The following is a 23,143-nucleotide window of genomic DNA, read 5'->3' on the forward strand; positions in this document are numbered from 1 at the left end:
TCACTGTAGGGAAAACTTCTACCGTTAAAATGATATAGTAATTTCTATTATCTATCCATGGCGGAACCTCGGATTTTAAATTTAACTACAAGTGATGTTTTTGTAATTTATCTGGACCTATAGAAACTAGCTGTTTGACAGTTGTATAACAAAGCAAAACATGAAAACAATTTACTTGGTAACGAAAAATGCTAAACTGTATATATATTCAATAAATACTTGTAATTTAAAATGACAACCGTGCATTTTATTCATAAGGGTTTAATACCGGTAGTACTAAGAAATAAGGCCCATCTGACTTTAAAATTATTGCGACGTTGTACACATGCTAGATCGGGGAATCCACATTTCTGTGCAAGATGTGTGAATAGAAATCGACGTCCGGTTGGTATGGACGTTTAATTCAATGACTTATGTATAGAACTTGTCTTTAATTAAATAATTCTTGTATGGTTATCATGCTTTAAGGTATCAGTAGTTGATATGTTGTAAAATTCCACTACCTATTGAATGATGATTTATGTACTTTTTCCCCCTAGTACAGTCTACATTTCTGGTATAACGTTGAAAAGGTAAATGTTATGTCATTTCGAGGCCTTTTTATAGCTGACTATATGCATTATGTGCTTTATTGTTGTAGGCCGGCCATGCGGTGACTTATTATTGTCAGAGACATATAATACTATAATACAATTGTATTATATGTCTCTGTTATTGTTAATTTCTGTGTCATTTGGTCTCTTGTGAAGAGTTATCTCATTTGCAATCATATAAATCTTATTTTTATATATACACCGTCATTTTTAAAAGAAATTTTAATTATTCAAAACTGAACAGACTGCGATTATATAAAATTAATAAACATTCCACTTTTATGAAAAGTAGAGTGACAACAACATCGATCGAATGTTTCTTCTGTCTATTTAAAGAGATTTGACATACTAAAACGATAAGTGCATGTGTTTCTTCTGTCTATTTAAAGAGATTTGACATACTAAAACGATAAGTGCATGTGTTTCTTCTGTCTATTTAAAGAGATTTGACATACTAAAACGATAAGTGCATGTGTTTCTTCTGTCTATTTAAAGAGATTTGACATACTAAAACGATAAGTGCATGTGTTTCTTCTGTCTATTTAAAGAGATTTGACATACTAAAACGATAAGTGCATGTGTTTCTTCTGTCTATTTAAAGAGATTTGACATACTAAAACGATAAGTGCATGTGTTTCTTCTGTCTATTTAAAGAGATTTGACATACTAAAACGATAAGTGCATGTGTTTCTTCTGTCTATTTAAAGAGATTTGACATACTAAAACGATAAGTGCATGTGTTTCTTCTGTCTATTTAAAGAGATTTGACATACTAAAACGATAAGTGCATGTGTTTCTTCTGTCTATTTAAAGAGATTTGACATACTAAAACGATAAGTGCATGTGTTTCTTCTGTCTATTTAAAGAGATTTGACATACTAAAACGATAAGTGCATGTGTTTCTTCTGTCTATTTAAAGAGATTTGACATACTAAAACGATAAGTGCATGTGTTTCTTCTGTCTATTTAAAGAGATTTGACATACTAAAACGATAAGTGCATGTGTTTCTTCTGTCTATTTAAAGAGATTTGACATACTAAAACGATAAGTGCATGTGTTTCTTCTGTCTATTTAAAGAGATTTGACATACTAAAACGATAAGTGCATGTGTTTCTTCTGTCTATTTAAAGAGATTTGACATACTAAAACGATAAGTGCATGTGTTTCTTCTATCTATTTAAAGAGATTTGACATACTAAAACGATAAGTGCATGTGTTTCTTCTGTCTATTTAAAGAGATTTGACATACTAAAACGATAAGTGCATGTGTTTCTTCTGTCTATTTAAAGAGATTTGACATACTAAAACGATAAGTGCATGTGTTTCTTCTGTCTATTTAAAGAGATTTGACATACTAAAACGATAAGTGCATGTGTTTCTTCTGTCTATTTAAAGAGATTTGACATACTAAAACGATAAGTGCATGTGTTTCTTCTATCTATTTAAAGAGATTTGACATACTAAAACGATAAGTGCATGTGTTTCTTCTGTCTATTTAAAGAGATTTGACATACTAAAACGATAAGTGCATGTGTTTCTTCTGTCTATTTAAAGAGATTTGACATACTAAAACGATAAGTGCATGTGTTTCTTCTGTCTATTTAAAGAGATTTGACATACTAAAACGATAAGTGCATGTGTTTCTTCTGTCTATTTAAAGAGATTTGACATACTAAAACGATAAGTGCATGTGTTTCTTCTGTCTATTTAAAGAGATTTGACATACTAAAACGATAAGTGCATGTGTTTCTTCTGTCTATTTAAAGAGATTTGACATACTAAAACGATAAGTGCATGTGTTTCTTCTGTCTATTTAAAGAGATTTGACATACTAAAACGATAAGTGCATGTGTTTCTTCTGTCTATTTAAAGAGATTTGACATACGATTTGACATACTAAAACGATAAGTGCATGTGTTTCTTCTGTCTATTTAAAGAGATTTGACATACTAAAACGATAAGTGCATGTGTTTCTTCTGTCTATTTAAAGAGATTTGACATACTAAAACGATAAGTGCATGTGTTTCTTCTGTCTATTTAAAGAGATTTGACATACTAAAACGATAAGTGCATGTGTTTCTTCTGTCTATTTAAAGAGATTTGACATACTAAAACGATAAGTGCATGTGTTTCTTCTGTCTATTTAAAGAGATTTGACATACTAAAACGATAAGTGCATGTGTTTCTTCTGTCTATTTAAAGAGATTTGACATACTAAAACGATAAGTGCATGTGTTTCTTCTGTCTATTTAAAGAGATTTGACATACTAAAACGATAAGTGCATGTGTTTCTTCTGTCTATTTAAAGAGATTTGACATACTAAAACGATAAGTGCATGTGTTTCTTCTGTCTATTTAAAGAGATTTGACATACTAAAACGATAAGTGCATGTGTTTCTTCTGTCTATTTAAAGAGATTTGACATACTAAAACGATAAGTGCATGTGTTTCTTCTGTCTATTTAAAGAGATTTGACATACTAAAACGATAAGTGCATGTGTTTCTTCTGTCTATTTAAAGAGATTTGACATACTAAAACGATAAGTGCATGTGTTTCTTCTGTCTATTTAAAGAGATTTGACATACTAAAACGATAAGTGCATGTGTTTCTTCTGTCTATTTAAAGAGATTTGACATACTAAAACGATAAGTGCATGTGTTTCTTCTGTCTATTTAAAGAGATTTGACATACTAAAACGATAAGTGCATGTGTTTCTTCTGTCTATTTAAAGAGATTTGACATACTAAAACGATAAGTGCATGTGTTTCTTCTGTCTATTTAAAGAGATTTGACATACTAAAACGATAAGTGCATGTGTTTCTTCTGTCTATTTAAAGAGATTTGACATACTAAAACGATAAGTGCATGTGTTTCTTCTGTCTATTTAAAGAGATTTGACATACTAAAACGATAAGTGCATGTGTTTCTTCTGTCTATTTAAAGAGATTTGACATACTAAAACGATAAGTGCATGTGTTTCTTCTGTCTATTTAAAGAGATTTGACATACTAAAACGATAAGTGCATGCATGAATTACGAAAACATCTTTTCATAATGAATGAACTTTTCATTTCAGTATGTCAACTTTCAAATACTCACTGCATATACATATATTCAATATACAAGTATTGGCTTTTCAAAACAGTCAGGAAAAAAAGAGTATTTTATCAAAAGAATTGATGGTCTAGTGTTGCCTTTCAAAACTGATCTTTTCAATTTGTTGATTACTATAATATGTGTACCATTATCATAGAATATGTGTATCATTATCATAGAATATGTGTACCATTATCATAGAATATGTGTATCATTATCATAGATGAAACATCAGTGGTGACTAAAATGACAAATTATGACGTGTTCGGTAGATTTAAAAAGAGACATCGGGATAAACGTTATTGAAATTGTAACACAAAGAAATGAATTTAGAAAAACTCCTAACCTTCAACAATAGACGAGTTTCTATACAACTATTGGTTATAATTTTTTTTAGCTTAGCATACAGAAAAAGGTGCAAAATACTTAACTTTTGGCATAATATAAGAAGCTCAAAAAGAAGTTTGCTTAACGTCCAATTTGTTCACGTATATTATGAACGACGAAAAATGAAAAAAACTCACAACTCATTCAAAAATATACTTATAAGAGAAAATAAGAGAAAATGATTAGCCTAACAAATATCAAGAGCTACATCAACATTATTATTATACGTGGGATCATAACAAACAACAAATAAACAATCAATCAAATAGATAACATGAGATAAGTAAATTTTGAAATGAAACCAAAAAGTAACAAAAATCTACAGCTAGAAAATGGAGAATGCTCATGCAGATAAATTAATACTTAACTATATATCGGCAACTTATACTGTAGAAGAATCGTAATCTAAGATACTTTTAACTTTTTTGTTCCTAAAAGTTACTGTTTTTCACTTACGGTTGAGTTTAGACGTATATTTAACTTATCCCATGTGTAAAATATCGGTTTTTGAAATAATCCAACTTTTTCGAAAGAATGATCATTGATTTTAACATTTTATAAGGTAAGTACATGAATGTTTAAAAAAAAACAGACTGTAGTTTCCTGAGGAAACAGATTAGATACACAGTATAAAAGATATTAAAAATATAATAACTTGAGTAATCCTCTGACGTACATTAAGGATGTATTAATTTTTTTATGAAAGTAAATTAAATAGATCTAAGTAATATAAGATTCGCTTTTTTTTGTTCATAATTATTTGAGTGTTTTGAATTTTTAATCAAGCGACCCGCTTACGTGTCCCTTTACTTTTAGTACATTTGTATTTAATATGTTACCAATGTTGTAGTTGCGTCAGTCAGTGACATTTTAATTTTATGTCGTTTTATATTACTGTAGCATTTAAATAAAATTTTATCAGTTTATTTAGAACATAGGCAACATAAATCTTTCTGCTCAAAATTTCCTTATTCCAAGAACAAAACCTATTCAAATTATGTCATGCCTGAGGCCATGTATATCCGCGTTATTCTTTCTCTCCCCCCAAAAATATTCCACCTTTTTTTTTTTAAATTAATTACAGAAAAAAATATGAGCTGTTGAAGGCCGTGCGGTTGCTTGTGATTGCTTACATCCACTTCATTTTAACTACGGTGTATACTGTTCTCGTTTGCAATCATACCGCATCTCCTTTAAGTCATTGTTTTAAGTGAAGAAATGAGGAAATGAAATACATCAACACATTTATTTTTTTCCTGCAGCCACCAACATGAAAAATATGTAACAATTCATTTGAGAAAAATGATGACCTCATTTATAACAAAAAATTTACTAAATACAAATATCACAGACATGGGACAACAACAACAACAGAACCATCTCATCCTGACTCGGGACAGGCATATATATAATGTGTCGGATAAAAACATCTTTAAAGGCGACTACCTTCTCCTGACCTGGGACAGTGGTGTAATAGTACAACATAAGAACTGACTGCCCTACTTATCAGACTGATACAAAGCAGAAAACACATCCGACAAAAAAATCCGACTGGACGTGATAATGGGGGTATTTTTCCATCCATGACAACAACAACAAAACACAAAGTTCACAACCTAACGTACTTGCTGTTACCGACTGCTAGTTCAAAGCCAATAACAACGAATAAAAAAATCCACATAAGACAAGAATATCAACCAGTACACATACAATATCCGGGCGATTTAGTGTAAAGACATCATTAACAGTCAAAGAAAAAACATCACCTTGTTCCATGCCAAAAATATAGGTATCGACAGATTGTGGTACCGTGAAAGAACATATGTTTATTTCAATAATATTTAGAATAAATTCAATAATCAGAGGTCTAATTACAGTGTTGGATTGGTAACATTTCAGATTGAATTTATTTAAAATATTGAAGTGTTTATCTGGATCTTACGTAATTTTTTAGGCTCGGAAAACAACATCACCGTAAACAATAGGATCTGCTATTCCGTTTTCTATATGTACATCCAAACTTACAAACAAAATCTGTGTATCTATGGAGTTTTTATTTAAGGTTTTAAGAAGTTTGTGGTAACTGACTTTATAATTTACGAGCAATTATTATACAGTTTTAATACTTCGTTGAAATCCGAAACGTCACTACAGACAGGGGCATAGCGAATGAGTAAGTCACAGTATGACGGTGCAAGAAACATCACCGTTCAAAAATAAAAAATTAACAGTAACATTAAGGAAAGAAAAATCGTCCCTTTTGTCGTACATTTTTCATTTTGTGTTTGAAAATTTGCAAAACATTGCAACAACTCTCAGAAAATGCCTATTGTTTAATTGTAAATTTCTTTTCCATCTGAATTTGTATGAAGAATTTGCCACTAGATGAGTTTCTAACAATTAATCAATCAATTATTGTCAAATGATTATCTTTAATGCGATATCAAGGAGATAATCGATAAAAGCAAATGATATGATATCAATCCATGACACACAATCAGTACATGCACAACAAAACACAAATGAAAAGCAAAGGATATGATATACCAATCCATGACACACAATCAGTACATGTACAACAAAACACAAATGAAAAGCAAAGGATATGATATACCAATCCATGACACACAATCAGTATATGCACAACAAAACACGAATGAAAAGCAAAGGATATGATATACCAATTCATGACACACAATCAGTACATGCACAACAAAACACAAATGAAAAGCAAAGGATATGATATACCAATCCATGACACACAATCAGTACATGTACAACAAAACACAAATGAAAAGCAAAGGATATGATATACCAACCCATGACACACAATCAGTATATGCACAACAAAACACGAATGAAAAGCAAAGGATATGATATACCAATTCATGACACACAATCAGTATATGCACAACAAAACACAAATGAAAAGCAAAGGATATGATATACCAATCCATGACACACAATCAGTATATGCACAACAAAACACGAATGAAAAGCAAAGGATATGATATATCAATCCATGACACACAATAAGTACATGCACAACAAAACACACATGAAAAGCAAAGGATATGATATATCAATCCATGACACACAATCATTACATGCGCAACAAAACACACACAGAAAGCAAAGGATATGATATACCAATTCATGACACACAATCAGTACATGCACAATAAAACACACATGAAAAGCAAAGGATATGATATATCAATCCATGACACACAATCAGTAAATGCACAACAAAACACAAATGAAAAGCAAAGGATATGATATATCAATCAATGACACACAATCAATGACACACAATCAGTACATGCACAACAAAACACACACAGAAAGCAAAGGAACAGCGCTTTTATTACTGTTCGCCATCTCAAAGTCACAGTGAGGCCTTCAAGTATATATAAAATCAAAAATTAAATTATTAAAACATAATTGATAATATCTACATGCATTGACCACTATTGTTAATCTTTTTTATTGGAACTATCAGAACAAAATCGGTGACCGAATGACTGAAATATTAACTCTTACTGTAGCCTGGCATGAAATATTGTTTGAATTTACAAACTAAACAAAATTAAAGAAATTCTATCCTACCTTGATATGTCGAGAGATGTGTTAAGATTGAAATAAAAAGCAAATATTCTTCCTTTTACCCTGAAATATAAGTTATCTTGTTATGTCAAAGTTACAAAGGTAGAAATATATATCCTGTTTTTTTAATTTATGCTTTACTGGTTAACTTGTGACTAATGGATTTCGTTACCACACATAACCTAGAACCTTTACTAATCTTTAACGACATAAGGATTTGGTCAAGAAGACTTATTAAAAAATTAGAAACGGAATAGCACATCGTAATTGTTTTCGGTGATACCTATCACGTAAATCTAAATGCGATCAGGGTAAACTAATTTATTCTTATGTTACCAATTCAACAATGTAATAAGATTAGAACTTAGAATATTAAACATATTTATTTTTAATTAGTAAATTAAAACCAAACTTAATATTATTGTTATGCACATATGTTCATTCACAGCTCTACAATCAGACCAATAATTATATTTTGGCAGTGCTCATGGTTGTGTTTTTCTCTGATTTATGGGTAGACAACGGTTTTGATGGTTTGATGATAGCTCTTGTTTTGACGATCGTTTTCGCGTTTTTTCTTTATCTTTTCTAAAATATCGAACTCCGAGGGAAATCCAAAACGAAAAGCTCCTTATCGAATGGCAAAATGAAAAGCTCAAACACATCAAACGAGTTGAAAACAACTGTCATAAAAAAACTAAGGAAAGTTTTGCCATCTACGACTAAGGCAATATCTACCTGGGGCCGTGTCAACGAAGCTGTCCTATGACTAAGACATGTCTTAGGATGGTCTTAGGACACGTCTTAGTCCTAAGTCGGGTTAACGAAAGTCTCCTTAAATAAGATATGTCCTAAACTTGGTCCTAAAGTTAGGATATACAATTAGGTGTCTTAGGATAGTCCTAAAGGTTACATCGTCCTAAAACGTTATGAAAACAACAAACATGGCATAAACTCAATACTAAAAATACTAATACAATATTAAACTATCATTAAATAAAATTAATTAAAAAAAATATTGTTTAATGTTTGTTAAAGATTTAATTGTATTATATTAAATTATTTCGTGCTGCCTTTTTTGAAGCCTACAACAATGCCATCATCATAAACAACATATTTTAAATAATTCAAATATGGGAAAAAGTTTACTTCTTTTTTTACCTAATCCTGATTCGATACAGGTAATGAAATCGAGTGGACCTAAGGACAAAACTAGTTTATGTCCTAAAATTGCAGCACGAATATCACAAAGTTTTGTGACCATTTACTTTTGTTTTCATATTAAATTCATTTATATCTTTTATCATATTTAATAACGTATTTATTAGTATCCCGAAATTTTTTTTAACTTTTATTTTGGGTTTATTGTTTTCTATAGAAGAGTCATCCTCCCTCTCTTTACATATAGGTTCTAAAATACAATTTAATCTATGTCATACAAATGACACAACTAAGTTTTTTGTGTATTTATTGTGTGGGTAGAGCGAGCAGGGTGATGAGCTATTCGGTGAGCTTACTTTCGGGTGCTGCGTGCTTCTTACAGAAAGCTGACACAATTGTCTTTGGCAGGCCTGAAAATAGTCAAAACCAAGGATTCAATAAAAAGAGTCTTTATTTCTTGATAGCGTATGGCAGAGTCTATAATATATATTACATCACAACATAATAATAGACAGTAAACTAACAATACCAAAACTTCATAAACTAAGCCTTTACATGGCTTAGTATAATTAAACCAAATAAAATATGAAATTTAAAGATCCTAACTGATTTCTATTACTGAAAAGGGAACATGATTTTATAAGCCTTAACCAAACAGATATAAATTTCAAATTGTCTTTTTATTACTAAAAAAATCTTTAACATTAAATTTTATCATCTTTATAAAGTATTAAAACTAAATATAAACAATCTGCATTGTTTAAAATGACTCTCCATAGACATGCCACAATGAAACATGTAATTAATCTCAAACAAGTTTATATACAAAATATTCTAATTAAAACAAACACTTGCAAACTAATTTGCATATCAAGGGGGGATAACTACTTAAGTTATCTCTGGGGACCTAGCTCACATACTAAAATTAAACATTCTGTGACTACTGAGTTAATTTACTCTAAAGTAAAATACAATTTAAATAAAGAAATATATTTAGATGCCCTTAAACTGTATGCATCATTCTTAACTATTAGGATAGTAAATAAACAAAGTCTTAAAATATAGAAATCACAAGGCTGGAATGGGAAATTCAGGAGAACTAATGTTTCTTTGCTTATATGCGGTAGAGTGGAATTTAGCATATTTTTGTAAATGTAAATTTGTATATATTGATTAGATATATTGGAATAAAATGATTGTCATACTATTGATATTATTAGTTACAAATTGAATGGTATTTAATTTGTCCAGTCTGATTACTGTTAAACTGACCAGTGTACCTGTTTGTCTATGTTACCTTGATTTCTATATTTAGAATCTTAATTAAGGCTATATTTCTTATTGATAGTGATTTTGGTCACATGTTCTTTTTGGAGGGAAAATTCTATTGTTCTGGACACTCTTATTTCAACTGTCATAGTGAGAAGATAGATTTCACAATTTTGGAGTGTGCAAATGGTCTTATATGAATTATTGTATAGTTATTGCTGAATCTTTTGGGAATTCATATTACTACTTTACAGGTCAGTTATATATACTTTTCTCACATTAATTTAATAGTTCTATAGTTTTTAACAGAGTATGTAAGATTTGGTTAGATTGATTGGATTGAATGGAGAAATGAATCTGTAGTATGAATATGACCTTTATGAATGATAAATACAATTAATTAACCATAACATGCTTTAAATCATTAAAGATTGATAAATGATTAAAATATTAAATAATTACTAAATAATAGATTAAAATAGAGCATGGGAGTGCAATTATATTAAATAGAAAGAAAGAGTTTTCTTGTATATAAATAAGAAGTAAATTAAATAGTTAAATATTCATTTTAAACCTTTATTATGTTTTAGTATCTAAGGGAACAGATTTTCTTATTTTTGGTATGTGTTCATATTATAGACATGGAACACAGTAGTTATAAATTTATATTTATCTTCAGGTTAATATTTGATGTACATGTAGCCAATACACATATGAAGTCTTGTGACCTTCAAACTAGCACTTGAGGTAAGCAAAGAGTTGTATTATGTTGTTTTATCATTTGGTTAGTTATTTGCTTATTTTGCTTACTTTGCGTTGCTGAGTTGCTGCATGTAGATATTTTAATGTTTTACCGTTTTGCTTAGTTTATTACTATTTATGGAATTCATGTAGTATATATTATTTACATGGTAACAGAGTATTTATTGCAATTAAGTTTATGAGATGCATAAACTAATACATGTAAGACGCAAGTTTATGTTGAGTCTTTGAGAGTGAAAGGGAATATTATTTTATTAAAGATGTTATACAGTGCAATGTACTTGTTCATAAGCATGTCAGAGTTATCTATCTTTGCACCTGTATTTATAGTATTTTATAATTATGTTTTGTAGGGTCTTTATACGAGACAACCGTTTACTAAGACCTTTAATAAAGAATCCATAAAACTACAACCGAGTCTTTATGATGCCCATTTCCACCCGGTTTCATATACAAGCTTTGTTACTCGGCGACGATGGAAAACTAACATGAATGTATTGAATAATAAATGTATTACACTAACCATGACTTATTTTGGCTCTAAACTGGTGAAAATACACAATATTATTTGTCCCGCAATTTTGTCGCAAGTAAACCCTGAGTTATCTCCCATATAAATAAATCTATGGCAGCCCGCAATACCAAAACTTAAATGTACATTCAAGATATGTACACAGTAACATAATTAAACAAAAGTAATTAACTAAAACTATTACCAACTAAACTGAAACTTATAAACAAATATATTTACACAAGTTATGTTTCTATTTACCAAATTAAGGACTTTTTGCCAAAAGTACTTTAGTTAACTTTTCAAACAATTTACACTTTTAAATAATTTGAATTAACACCAAATATGAATTCAATTAATTAACCTTTCAAAATTGAATAAATTACCTTCTTTTAAGTTAGTTTTTAAAACATAATAGAAAAATATACATAAAATATGTACTCACCTGAAAATAGTCAAAACCAAGGATTCATGCAATAAAAAAGAGTCTTTATTTCTTGATAGCGTATGGCAGAGTGACGCTAATCAAGAAAAAAAGTGAATCCATGGAATTAAACTAATTTTCATGTTTTGAGCCAATCGAAATTTATTTTACAAAATTTTCAGTGTAAAAGTGGCAGATTATCGTATCACGTGCAAAACCACTCATTGTCAATGTGGCTATTTCTATTTCCTTCTTTATCAACTAAACTTGTCAAAAGATGTCTAATTACATAAAGTATTTATTTGTTAACCCTTACAAAAGAACTAATGGACATTACATAATTTAATCTGTCGCCTTGCTTTTTCATAGACGAGATAAATACATACAAGATAGCTTGAAAATAATCTTTTCTTTGTTTAGCAGATTTACACCTAGTACTATTTCTGTATTAAGATTGATAATAAAGTGAAAGAAAACTTGTGAACCAAACTTCAAAATGTTTTAAGCCAAATATAAAATTAAATTTCCAAAATGTCTAAAATATTGAATATAAAAATAAGAATATTCCCTATAAAAATCTAAAGGAAATTTAATGCAATTTCTAACTATGACACAAATCTCTACATATATTTTCAATTAAATAAATGTGTTAGGATGGTCCTAGGACCATCGTAGTTAGGACTGTCCTAAGACAGCTTTGTTTTACATCCTAAGACATGTCTCAGACACGTCCTAAGACCATCCTAAATAATGTCCTAAGACCTATCTTAGGACAGATCCTAGGATACTTTCATTGACACGGCCCCTGGTTACAAAGCGACACGAATAATTAAGCTTTTGATGATCATTAAATTTTCGATCATATCAATGGTTAATGATATTTAAAAAATATTGCGAACGTCTTAGAAATAGGATATCATTGGGCATAATGGATCTAATTTTCTTAGTGGTTAAAAGAAATCTTTGGAAAAAATACGATACTTACGCTCATTGAAAATAAACAGTGACTGTACATTTCAAAATGACACCCGTTTAACTTTTCAATTGCTTGAGCATAAATATGTTAAACAACATTCATTAGTAAAACTGGGGCCGTGTCAATGAAAGTGTCCAGGATCTGTCCTAAGATAGGTCTTATGACATTATTAAGGATGGTCTTAAGACGTGTCTGAGACATGTCTTAGGATGTAAAACAAAGCTATCTCAGGACAGTCCTAACTATACGATGGTCATAGGACCATCCTAACACATTTATTTAATTGAAAAAATATGTAGAGAATTCAATGGCATATATTATATTGTATTTCACTTTATGTGTACAGGGAGGATGACTCTTTCATGGAAATTAATTTACGGAAAATAAAAGTAAATTTTTAAACGTTATTTTACATGATAAAATGATAGAAATGAATTTCATACGACAACAAAACTAAATAGTCACACAACTTTGTTAAATGCGATGTTCGTGCTGCAATTTAGTGTTAGTATGTAAATTAGTTTTGTCTTTGGATCCAATCGATTTCATTACAAGTATTGAATAACGATCAATTAAAAAGAAATCAGTATTTTCCATATCAAAATTAACATTGCACAGTTTGGTTTGATGCAAAAAATTACATTCATGTTGATAGTATTGTTTAAAGCAAAAAAGACAGCACCACTTATTCTATATATGAGCGTAACAATATGACATCGCCGAACATACTTTTTGGAGAGTAACTATTGATGTCTATTTCAAATAAATTTGAGTATAGAAATGCAAATTTTAGTTTATATAGTAAAGCACTTGATATCTGGAAGTATTTTAAAGATCAAATTTGTCTACAAATTGAAAATATTGTATCACAATTGAATCTTTAACAAATATTGAACAATATTTTGTTTAATTAGTTTATTTTTTTAATATTATAATAGTTTAATATTGTATTAGAAATTTATCATTGAGTTTATGCCATATTGGTTGTTTTTATTTCGTTTTAGGACATCGTAACTTTTAGGACTATCCGGAGACACCTATTTTTGTATCCGGACTTTAGGACCAAATTTAGGACATATCTTATTTTAGGAGACTTTCGTTAACCTTAATTAGGACTAAGACATGTCATAAGACCATCTTTAGACATGTCCTAGTCCAAGGACAGCTTCGTTGACACGACCCCCGGATCACAGTGAATTATTTTATGATTAATTAATATTAGACGATCGGCATCAGTAGGAGCATTAACTGTTTTAAAAGGATTTAAAGTCATATGAAACGAGCGAGTGGTGAAAAATAATGTTTATCCAATTCTTGAACCAATGCATGTATAATATCACAAACTAATTAGTCCTCTGTGCACAATTTTATCATTATTTTCGCAAATATATCATATAATCGTCAATTTTTTCTCTCTCTGTTTGTTATGATTTAACAAATATGGCTGCTCATTAAATGCCGTGTTTTGAAGCCGAGTTTTACCGATTGTCACCTTAAAGTAAACAAATCACAAAAAGCATGGGTATTGAGCACGTGTTTAACATGTATAATCAGATATTTGTTTATTTCAATGACAGATTCATGCGTATTGCGATCACCGGATTTTTACGAGGAGGGTTAGGCTCGGGTCATTATGCATACGGAAAATATGTCGTCGAATTGCTTCCTGGAAGCAAGCAATTAAAAATAAGTAAACTTCTTCTAAATGTGAACAAATTAAAGAATTTTCCTCAGAAAAAAGTATATGTACATAAGTTGTATAATGAAAACTATCCATTTAGTTATAAAAAAACATGCATATTTTTTTTAATTTGAGGTTTCTTATGACTTTAAATTTCGCAATAAAAAAAAGTTGCGACCATGTAGGTACATGATGAAATGTTTGTTTGGTCAAGTGATTTATTTCTACATACTATATAGGGATTCTAGGATGACGCAATTTTCATTCTCATACAATAGGTTTATATTTTACAAAAATTTACCATTCTCCCTTTACGATTATTGCTTAAATCCTTTTAAAAATATGAATTCATCGAAAAAATATACAGATCCCATGACCGTCACATTATTATCAGAAACTCGTACATAGCTACTGAGCATAAACCTAAAAAGTTAAATAAATATTATTTCTGATGGAAACTTGAAAACAAAAATAATAATGATTTACTCTAATGAAACATCACATTAATTATTTAATTTTATTTGTAGACCTTATAAGTTTTTCTTATATTTCTTACATGTAACTGAAAGACACTGATACTCCCTTATAAATACGCAATTGTCTGTTTTATTGTTTTTATTTGATGTAATGTGTTTGTTCCAAAAACATTGACTATTTATCGATACGAGTAGACGTAAAGCAAAATTAAAAAAAAATATATATAGTTTTATATGGAATAATAAACCAGAAAAAGTTAAAAGAGATAGAAGAAGTAAAAATTACCATGCTGGCGGGCTTAAAATGATAATCATTGATAAATATCTAGAAGCGATAAATATTAGTTGGGTAAAAAAAAAACTCATTGATAACGAAGATCTATCACCAAATTGGAAAGTCTTACTAAAATTTTATATTGATAAATTTGGACAAGAATTCCTTATATTTAAAATGAACTTCAACAATATCAATTTGGTCAATAAACTGAAAGAAATAATTCCACAGTTTTACTTAAGAATAATCATATCATTGATAAATTGAAGATCTGAATAAGAATCAGGGGCCTGTTTATCGAAGCTCTCTTAGGATAAGGACGTGTCCTAAGACCAACTTAGGACACATCTTAGTCCTAAATGGGTTTATCAAACATGTCGCAACTTAGGAAAATCCTAGGAATTGTCCTAACTTTAGGATACCAATTTAGGTGTCTTAAGATGGTCTTAGGACGGTCCTAACTTTAGGATACATTCGAATTTCGTCTTTTGTTCATTTTCACGCGTATTATTATTAAAGCAGTAGTAAAATTAGTTGAAATTCTCCGTAATGATATGAATAATGCACGAGATTTGCATTTGAAAATGTGACACTTCGAATTTAACTCACCCAAAAAACATGTTATGATTTTACGTATTATATATCTGGTTTACAGGTAGTTGGTTATTTTTGTATTTTTGTGTCATGTTTTGTTTCATACAGTTTAACTGTACAATTATTTTACAAAAAATATTTATTACCTTTAATTTAAAACTACTTATTAGTTATTAGATTCTAATTAACCATATTTTAAATAAGATTATTGATGAAATACATGTATGATATCATAATTATTTTTTTTTCATATTCGGTTTGTATTTTCTTTTTCGCTAATACTTAAGACATCAGTTAGGACGCCCTAGCTTAGATATTCATAAGATAGCTTCGATGTGCATGCTGAGACGTGTCGTAAGTCGGTCCTAACTTTATCCTAACTTCTGTCGTAAGAAATTCTTAGGACCGATCTTAGGACAGTTTCGATAAACAGGCCCCAGATCAACTATTATATAAACAAATTAGACAGCAGCTTATATGGGGCAATACCAATATCAAATTAAACGGTAAATGTCTCATTTTCAAAAACTGGATAGGAAGGAGTTATGTGCCCTAAAGAATGATGGACGTGTAAAATTTTCAGAGTACAAAATTATGAAAATGTAGCAAAATCGAAAGCGTTATGGAGATATGTGATATATGATTGGAATCGATATCGAACGGACTTTATTTTCGGATGAAGAAAGCCAAAGAAAAGTAACACTTTAGTTATTTTCACAGCAATTGTTTATTCTTCATAGACATCACCAGAATAGTACATGACACAGACACCTACATGTAACGAATACAACTCACTAAGATTGAATAATATAACGTATTTGAAAGCGCTACTGGCCAGTTCATCAAAGTTGGACTTTGGACTTTAATATTCAACCATGCCCTTTAGTGTTTACACACATCCGCAATACACATAATGGCTTTAAGCGAGACTCGTAAACTGATGGAAGATATATAGTAGGACAATTATTGAAGGCAATGGAGACGATCTAAGCGTACCTTTACTATTAAACACTTTTATTAGCTTGGTATCGAGTATTGATAAAAGATTGCAAGTTGTTGAAAAGGGGATTGAAAATTTCGGTGAATTTAAAAATATAATAACATCCTTGACCAGCAGGGTTATAACTAACGAGCAGGGACTAAAAACATGTCAAACAACAGTTACGGAACTTGAAACCAATGTCCAAGGGAAAGGGAACCTATTTGACGATGTTAAAGCTCGATGCGACAGAAACAAAATCGTCACCGAGAAAAACTCAAAGGAACTCGAACAAACAAAAGTCTGTATAAATAAACTATTCAAAAATTTATCAGAATTAAGTGACCAGCGGCAAGAATGCAACTGCCAAACAGAGCTTGAAAACATGAAGGAAAAAGTGCTCGACCTTCAGTGCCGCTCCATGAAGAACAATCTTGTTTTTACCGGGCTTTATAACGTAAGAGATGAAAACACCGTAGAACTTCTCCGTTGTTTTCTTAACAACGAACTAGGCATTGACTATACAATAGAGTTCGGAAACGTTCACAGATTTGGACGATATCAAGGTGGCGGAAGACCTATAGTAGCACGTTTCCTATATCATTGTGACCTACAGTACGTTTTAGATAATGCAAACAGGCTACGGAACACAAGATACGGCATTAAGCAACAATTCCCCAAAGAAATAGAGGACAGGAGACGAAAGCTATATCCTATTATGAAAGAGGCAAAGCGAAACAGGAAAATTGCAACACTCGTACGAGACCGCCTTTTTATAGACAATGAGCTTTACCAAATCCCCGACGATGCCGAGATAGCAGATATCCCATACCAAGATGGCAGTCTACCGTAACGCCAAGGTGGATCTTCGCCGCTACGCCAAAGTGATGCGCCACCACAGCGTCTTAGCTACGCCTCACCACAGCACCAAAGTGACGCCACATCACCGAGTATTGAACGACCAAAATCAACCCCCTCATCTGATAGCAACCCCAAGAAACGATCCCGCACAGGTTCAACTCCGAAGGCTCATTACTAGAATTGCCGAGGAGCGCAACATATTGACAGTTCGACAACTTTGTGTAATGATGAAGCATTTAAACAGATTACATGTATTTTTGAAAATTTAAACGTTCATGTAGATATTGATGAAAATATTACTAGAAATAATGAAGACATAAGTGCGTCTTCATCAGGTGAATCTGCCTATTTGTCAAAAAAATAGTATTACAGACAAAAAAGCTATAGATCTTTAAGATGTTAACTGTTGTGGCCTAAAACATAGACTACAATGTCCAGAATTTGAAAGTTTAATCCGAAAACATGATGTTGTTTGCTTTGTTGAATCAAAAACTGACGATATGGATGATATTCATTTATCTGGTTACACATTAAAATTAAAAAATAGACGTAAAATATCAAGAGGTTTTAAATAAGGTGGCATTGTAATCGGGTATAGAGAAAACCTGAATAACTCTATAGAAGTGATTGAAACAAATAGTAAATTTGTTCTATGGTGTAAAATTTCAAAAGTTTTCAATAACGAGGATATACTTTTCGGAGTGGTCTATATACCACCAGAATATACACCATACTCCTCCCCTGATGCATTCAATGAAATTGAAAATGAATACTTGGAATTTTCTACAACATTTGAACATATTTTTATTATTGGCGATTTTAACGCACTTACCTCAAATGAGAAAGATTATGTATTTATTGATGAAAAAGATATTAGTATTGATTTGGAGTGTGTATCTATAAATGATGTATGTAACTTAGAATTGTATAATATACCCAGAGATCGTATTAGTATGGATAAAGGGAAAACACGTTACGGTAATAATCTGCTTGAATTATGTAAATGTAACAACTTATTCATTATGAATGGTAGACTGGGAAATGATAAAACTGGGAAATTTACCTGCAGAAATGCTAGTGTTGTAGACTATTGTTTGAGTAATGTTAACGTTTTAGAAAAAAAACTTATTGCACGATCAAACCATTTAATAAGAATAAGGGAAACAAATTTGATCCAAAAAAACTATAGACCAATCACAATTGTCAGTTGTGTTGGGAAATTATTCACTTCGATTTTATGTTATAGATTATGAAATTTTTCCGATGAATTTTTATTAATAAATGAAAATCAGTTTGGATTTAGAAGTGGCTATTCAACAGTCGATTGCATATTTATATTTTATACCGGTCTTATTGTACAGTTGTGAAATTTGGGGGTTTGGGAATAACGACATTTTGGAGAGAGTTCAATTAAAATTCTGTAAGCTTCTTCTGCACCTAAAGTCTTCTACCCCAAATTCCGTAATATATGGTGAACTTAGACAATATCCCATCAATTTAGATATTAAAGTCCGTATGGTATCATTTTGGGTGAAATTAGTATGTGGTTAACCGACTAAATTATCAGCGACCATTTATAAACTATTGTATAAGCTGTCAAATGAAAATGTTGTAAATTTTAGGTGATTTTCTCAAACATGTATTAGTGACATTTGGCTAAAGAATACAATCAGAACATCACTCCAAGATCAGTTTCAACAAACATGGTTTTCAAATGTGCAAGCATGTTCGAAGACATTAAATTATCGAATTTTTAAGGACACTTTTGGGTTTGAGAACTATTTTGACATTTTAGAATTTCGTGATATTTATACTTTATGCAAATTCAGAACCATCAACCATAATAAAATTAACGGTACCAATTTTCTTGCACCAGATGCACATTTCGACAATACATGTCTCTTCAGTGATGCTCGTGTCCATAAATTACCCATTGAGATAGGGAGATGGACAAATATTCAGGGAGATAGACGAAATTGTAAATTATGTAACTCTAAAGATCTTGTAGATGAGTATCATTATATATGATGTGCACAGAGATGTCAGTAAAAAGAAACGAATGTATTGATAAAAAATATGTTAATCGTCCAAATATAATTATGTTTAAGAAAATTATGAATTTAAATATAAAATCTAAATTGAGAAAGCTGTGTCCTTTCATTAGATTTATAAATTCCCATGTGTGCCCTCCTGGCTAAATACTATCAGTATAATTGTAAATAGTGTACATATTTTGCTCTGTGTAATCATGTATTTATGTCTGTATTATTGATGTCATGTAGTGCCTGTATACCATTGTAATTGCAAAGTTTTGACAGAATAAAGATATATATAGATAAAGAGTACAATTCTATATAGTAAATGACATAATTGATAATCAAGGAAAATTTAATCAAAATATGATTTTAAATAAACTATCCTGCCATGTAAATTGGTTTTCGAATTATTCTAAATTAATGAAAGCAATACTAAAACAGTGGTAACAAGAGCTAACTAAAGAAGAATCAATTAAAAAGTTGCTATTGACTCCGAATATAAATTTAAAGATAGAAAAGGAAAAATTGTATCATTTAAAATCATTTCTTCCAAAGACATTTACATCTCCCTCTTAAATAGATATTATGAAAAACCAATAGAATTTCAAAAATGGGACAACATGTTTATTTTAGAAAACAACACAAGCAAAAGACAACAAATGCTGAACTATATCTTTAACTATATCTTTAACTATATACAAGATAGTAAATTCAAAATGTTAAGATGGAAATTTCAGCACTACATTTTACCAATCAAACAATTACTTTTTCTCTTGGAAAATAACTAAAACTCCGCTATGTAATATTTGTGATGTCATTGAAGATTATGAGTGTAACACTCAGAAACGTGTCCTTCCCCCCAAACGTGTTCGATGTCCCCAAACGTGTCCACATTGACGTCACTGAACTGCAAACCATGTCTAGTTAAAAACATCGCCAAAGCGTGTGTTTTGTATAAACGCCCAAACGTGTCAATTTCTCAACAAACCACTAAACGTGTCCAATCCCAAAAACGTGTCCATGTCAAGCTGTATTTGGTTATTGCTATTCCATTAAAGTATACTAATTTTACAATTTCATTAAAAATATAGATACCATGTGTTATAGTAGTCTCAAATATCAATAAATGATTTTTTAATATTAAGGTTCATCATAACCTTTTGGCTAAAATGGCCGTATTTACACCCCAAATTTTACTCTGAGTACAGACTAACCTATACACCTGCAACAGTTTTAAGGGATGGCAGGAACTAGATATATAAATTTTAAATGCATTTTATGTTTCAGAAAATTATAAACTTCTCTAGATTTTGCTCTCCATTTTTTTCGTTCCTGCAGAAGGTGCAAAAATTTACCAAGTAGTGAAAACGATTGAGAAGCTCCCCTCATATAATCAATGTTGTGAGTAATATTGATTTAAATGGACAATAGATGGACAATAGACACCTGTAAACAATAGGTGATTTAACAGGTTTAAGGTTCATCATCATCAGTGGACCCTATGGCTAAAATGGCCATATTTTCACCTCAAAATTTACTCTGAGTACAGACAAACCTGCGCATCTGTAAAAAAATTCAGGCATAGCATGCCCTAGATAAATGAATTTTAAGTATGTTTTATGTTTTAGAAAAATAAAAACTTACCAGGATTTTGCAGTGCACTTTTTTTCATTCCTCCAGAAGGTGCCAAAATAAACTAAGTTGGGAAACAGGTTTGAGAACTTCCCCACAGGTAAAAATTAAAGTGAGCATTTTTAATTGACACGGACATTAGATTGACAATAGATACCTGACAATAATTGGTTATTTAAACTGTGTACCTGAGTGGACCATATCAAGGTAAACTCAACTGTTTGATAATTTGATCATCATCTGCAGAGCCGAAAAAAAGTGTACGGCAAAATCCAATTAAGTTATGAATTTTCTAAATCATACAATGCATTTGAATTTTATTTATCTAGGGCATGCTATGCCTTAAAACATTTGCAAATGTACAGGTTTGCCTGTACTCAGAGACAATTTTGAGGTGAAAATACAGCCATTTTAGCCATAGGGTCCACATGAACCTTAAACTGTGTAACTGAGTGGACCGTATCAAATGAAACTCGGGTGTTTGTTTATTTTGCTATCTTCTGCAGACTGGAAAAAAATGCACATCAAAATGCAGGTAAGTTTTTAATTTTCTGAAACGTAGACTTCATATAACTTTTATATATCTAGTTCCTGCCATGCCTTAAAACTTTCCTAGATGTACCAGTTTGTCTGTACTCATTGTAATTTTTGAGGTGTAAAAACGGCCATATTTTTCAATTCCTTATGATGAACCTTAAAAAATCGGCGTATTATTTAATATTAAAAAATCGATTTATTAATATTAAAAAATGATTTTGTAATATTAATAAATAGGGAATAAATTCCACAACGGCTTGCCATAGTCTTCAATGTAGCGAGAAATTCCCGCACCCGGAGGTGTCCTTCAGCTGGCCCCTAAACAAATATACACTAGTTCAGTGGAAATGAACGCCATACTTAACTCCAAATTGTACACAAGGAACTAAAATTAAAATAATACAAGACTAACAAAGGCCAGAGGCTAAAAAATATAAAATATTTTAAATATTTTTTAGAAAAAATAATATTAAATTGAATGGTTTTTTTTTTAATGAAAATTAACAAGTGTTAATGTAAACTGAGCAGGCAACATGAGAATACGAGAGGAGAAAGCTACATATGAACTGAATTCATCGTGTGGATTATCATTCGATTTTTACCCCCACCGTACACATAATAAAGTTATCTTGGATGAGGCATGTATATGCTGTGTTCTGATCACATCTAATTCAAGAACTTTATAGGCGATGTTTAACTTATAAATAACGAAGTCAAGTACAACGTAAAATAATTAAACGACCAATGCACTAAAAATTAAAACCTACCTTCTGAAAGAATATTCAAAATATATGTATCAAAACACGACCCAAGCCGGTTTAGGCTAGTTCTGTATCATGTGATGCCTAACAGACCATGGTTAAAGAATTCAACAGTAATTATAATGTGTATGCATTCTTTAAAAGTGAATCAAATCTTTGCATGTTTTGATCAATATATTTGTTTGTTACCTCCATAGATGTTTTATTCAAAGCTAATATTTAGCCAGATCGATACATAGACTGAGCTTAGCCTTGAAATTCTGCATCAATGGTTGACCGTAGCCTATTGACGCGAAGCAGTGATTGAACAATTTAAAAGGCTACATCTTTAACACACTTCAGCTCAAAACAGTGTTAGGCCGTTTTGAAATCTCCGTCGAAGGTTCACTGCGAGCTTGAGGTGAAGCATGCTGTTTCCCTTCCTATGACTTGAAAAATTGTTAAGGTATTTTGTGTTATGAATTAATACACCCTATTCATTCTCCCTCATTCTGCAGAACTATAAATATGCATAACTGATCCGTA

The 23,143-nt window shown here is 30.7% G+C and overlaps 1 protein-coding gene and 1 long non-coding RNA gene across 9 annotated transcripts in view; one reads left to right on the forward strand and one right to left on the reverse strand.

The window, feature by feature from the left end:
* LOC134688352 (organic cation transporter protein-like) overlaps nucleotides 1-22,722 on the reverse strand; it is a 39,378-nt gene extending 16,656 nt beyond the window's left edge. For 2 of the 8 annotated variants that reach the window (XM_063549012.1, XM_063549004.1), the window contains exons 1-2: nucleotides 9,256-9,439; nucleotides 7,688-7,747 (exon numbers count right to left, since the gene is read on the reverse strand). The gene's annotated coding sequence lies outside the window, so the exon portion shown is untranslated. Of the gene's footprint in view, nucleotides 1-4,534; nucleotides 4,671-7,687; nucleotides 7,748-9,201; nucleotides 9,440-11,832; nucleotides 11,855-22,624 lie in introns of those variants that run through there. The other 6 variants (XM_063549005.1, XM_063549007.1, XM_063549006.1 and 3 more) reach the window with 6 other exon arrangements.
* On the forward strand, nucleotides 9,992-11,521 carry LOC134688354 (uncharacterized). The gene is made up of 3 exons (XR_010101801.1): nucleotides 9,992-10,368; nucleotides 10,794-10,861; nucleotides 11,230-11,521. It is a non-coding gene; the product is annotated as an uncharacterized LOC134688354 (long non-coding RNA).
* Nucleotides 22,723-23,143: the final 421 nt, after the last annotated feature.

This window comes from Mytilus trossulus, chromosome 10 (genome assembly GCF_036588685.1).
Source record: "Mytilus trossulus isolate FHL-02 chromosome 10, PNRI_Mtr1.1.1.hap1, whole genome shotgun sequence".
Lineage (NCBI taxonomy): Eukaryota > Metazoa > Mollusca > Bivalvia > Mytilida > Mytilidae > Mytilus > Mytilus trossulus.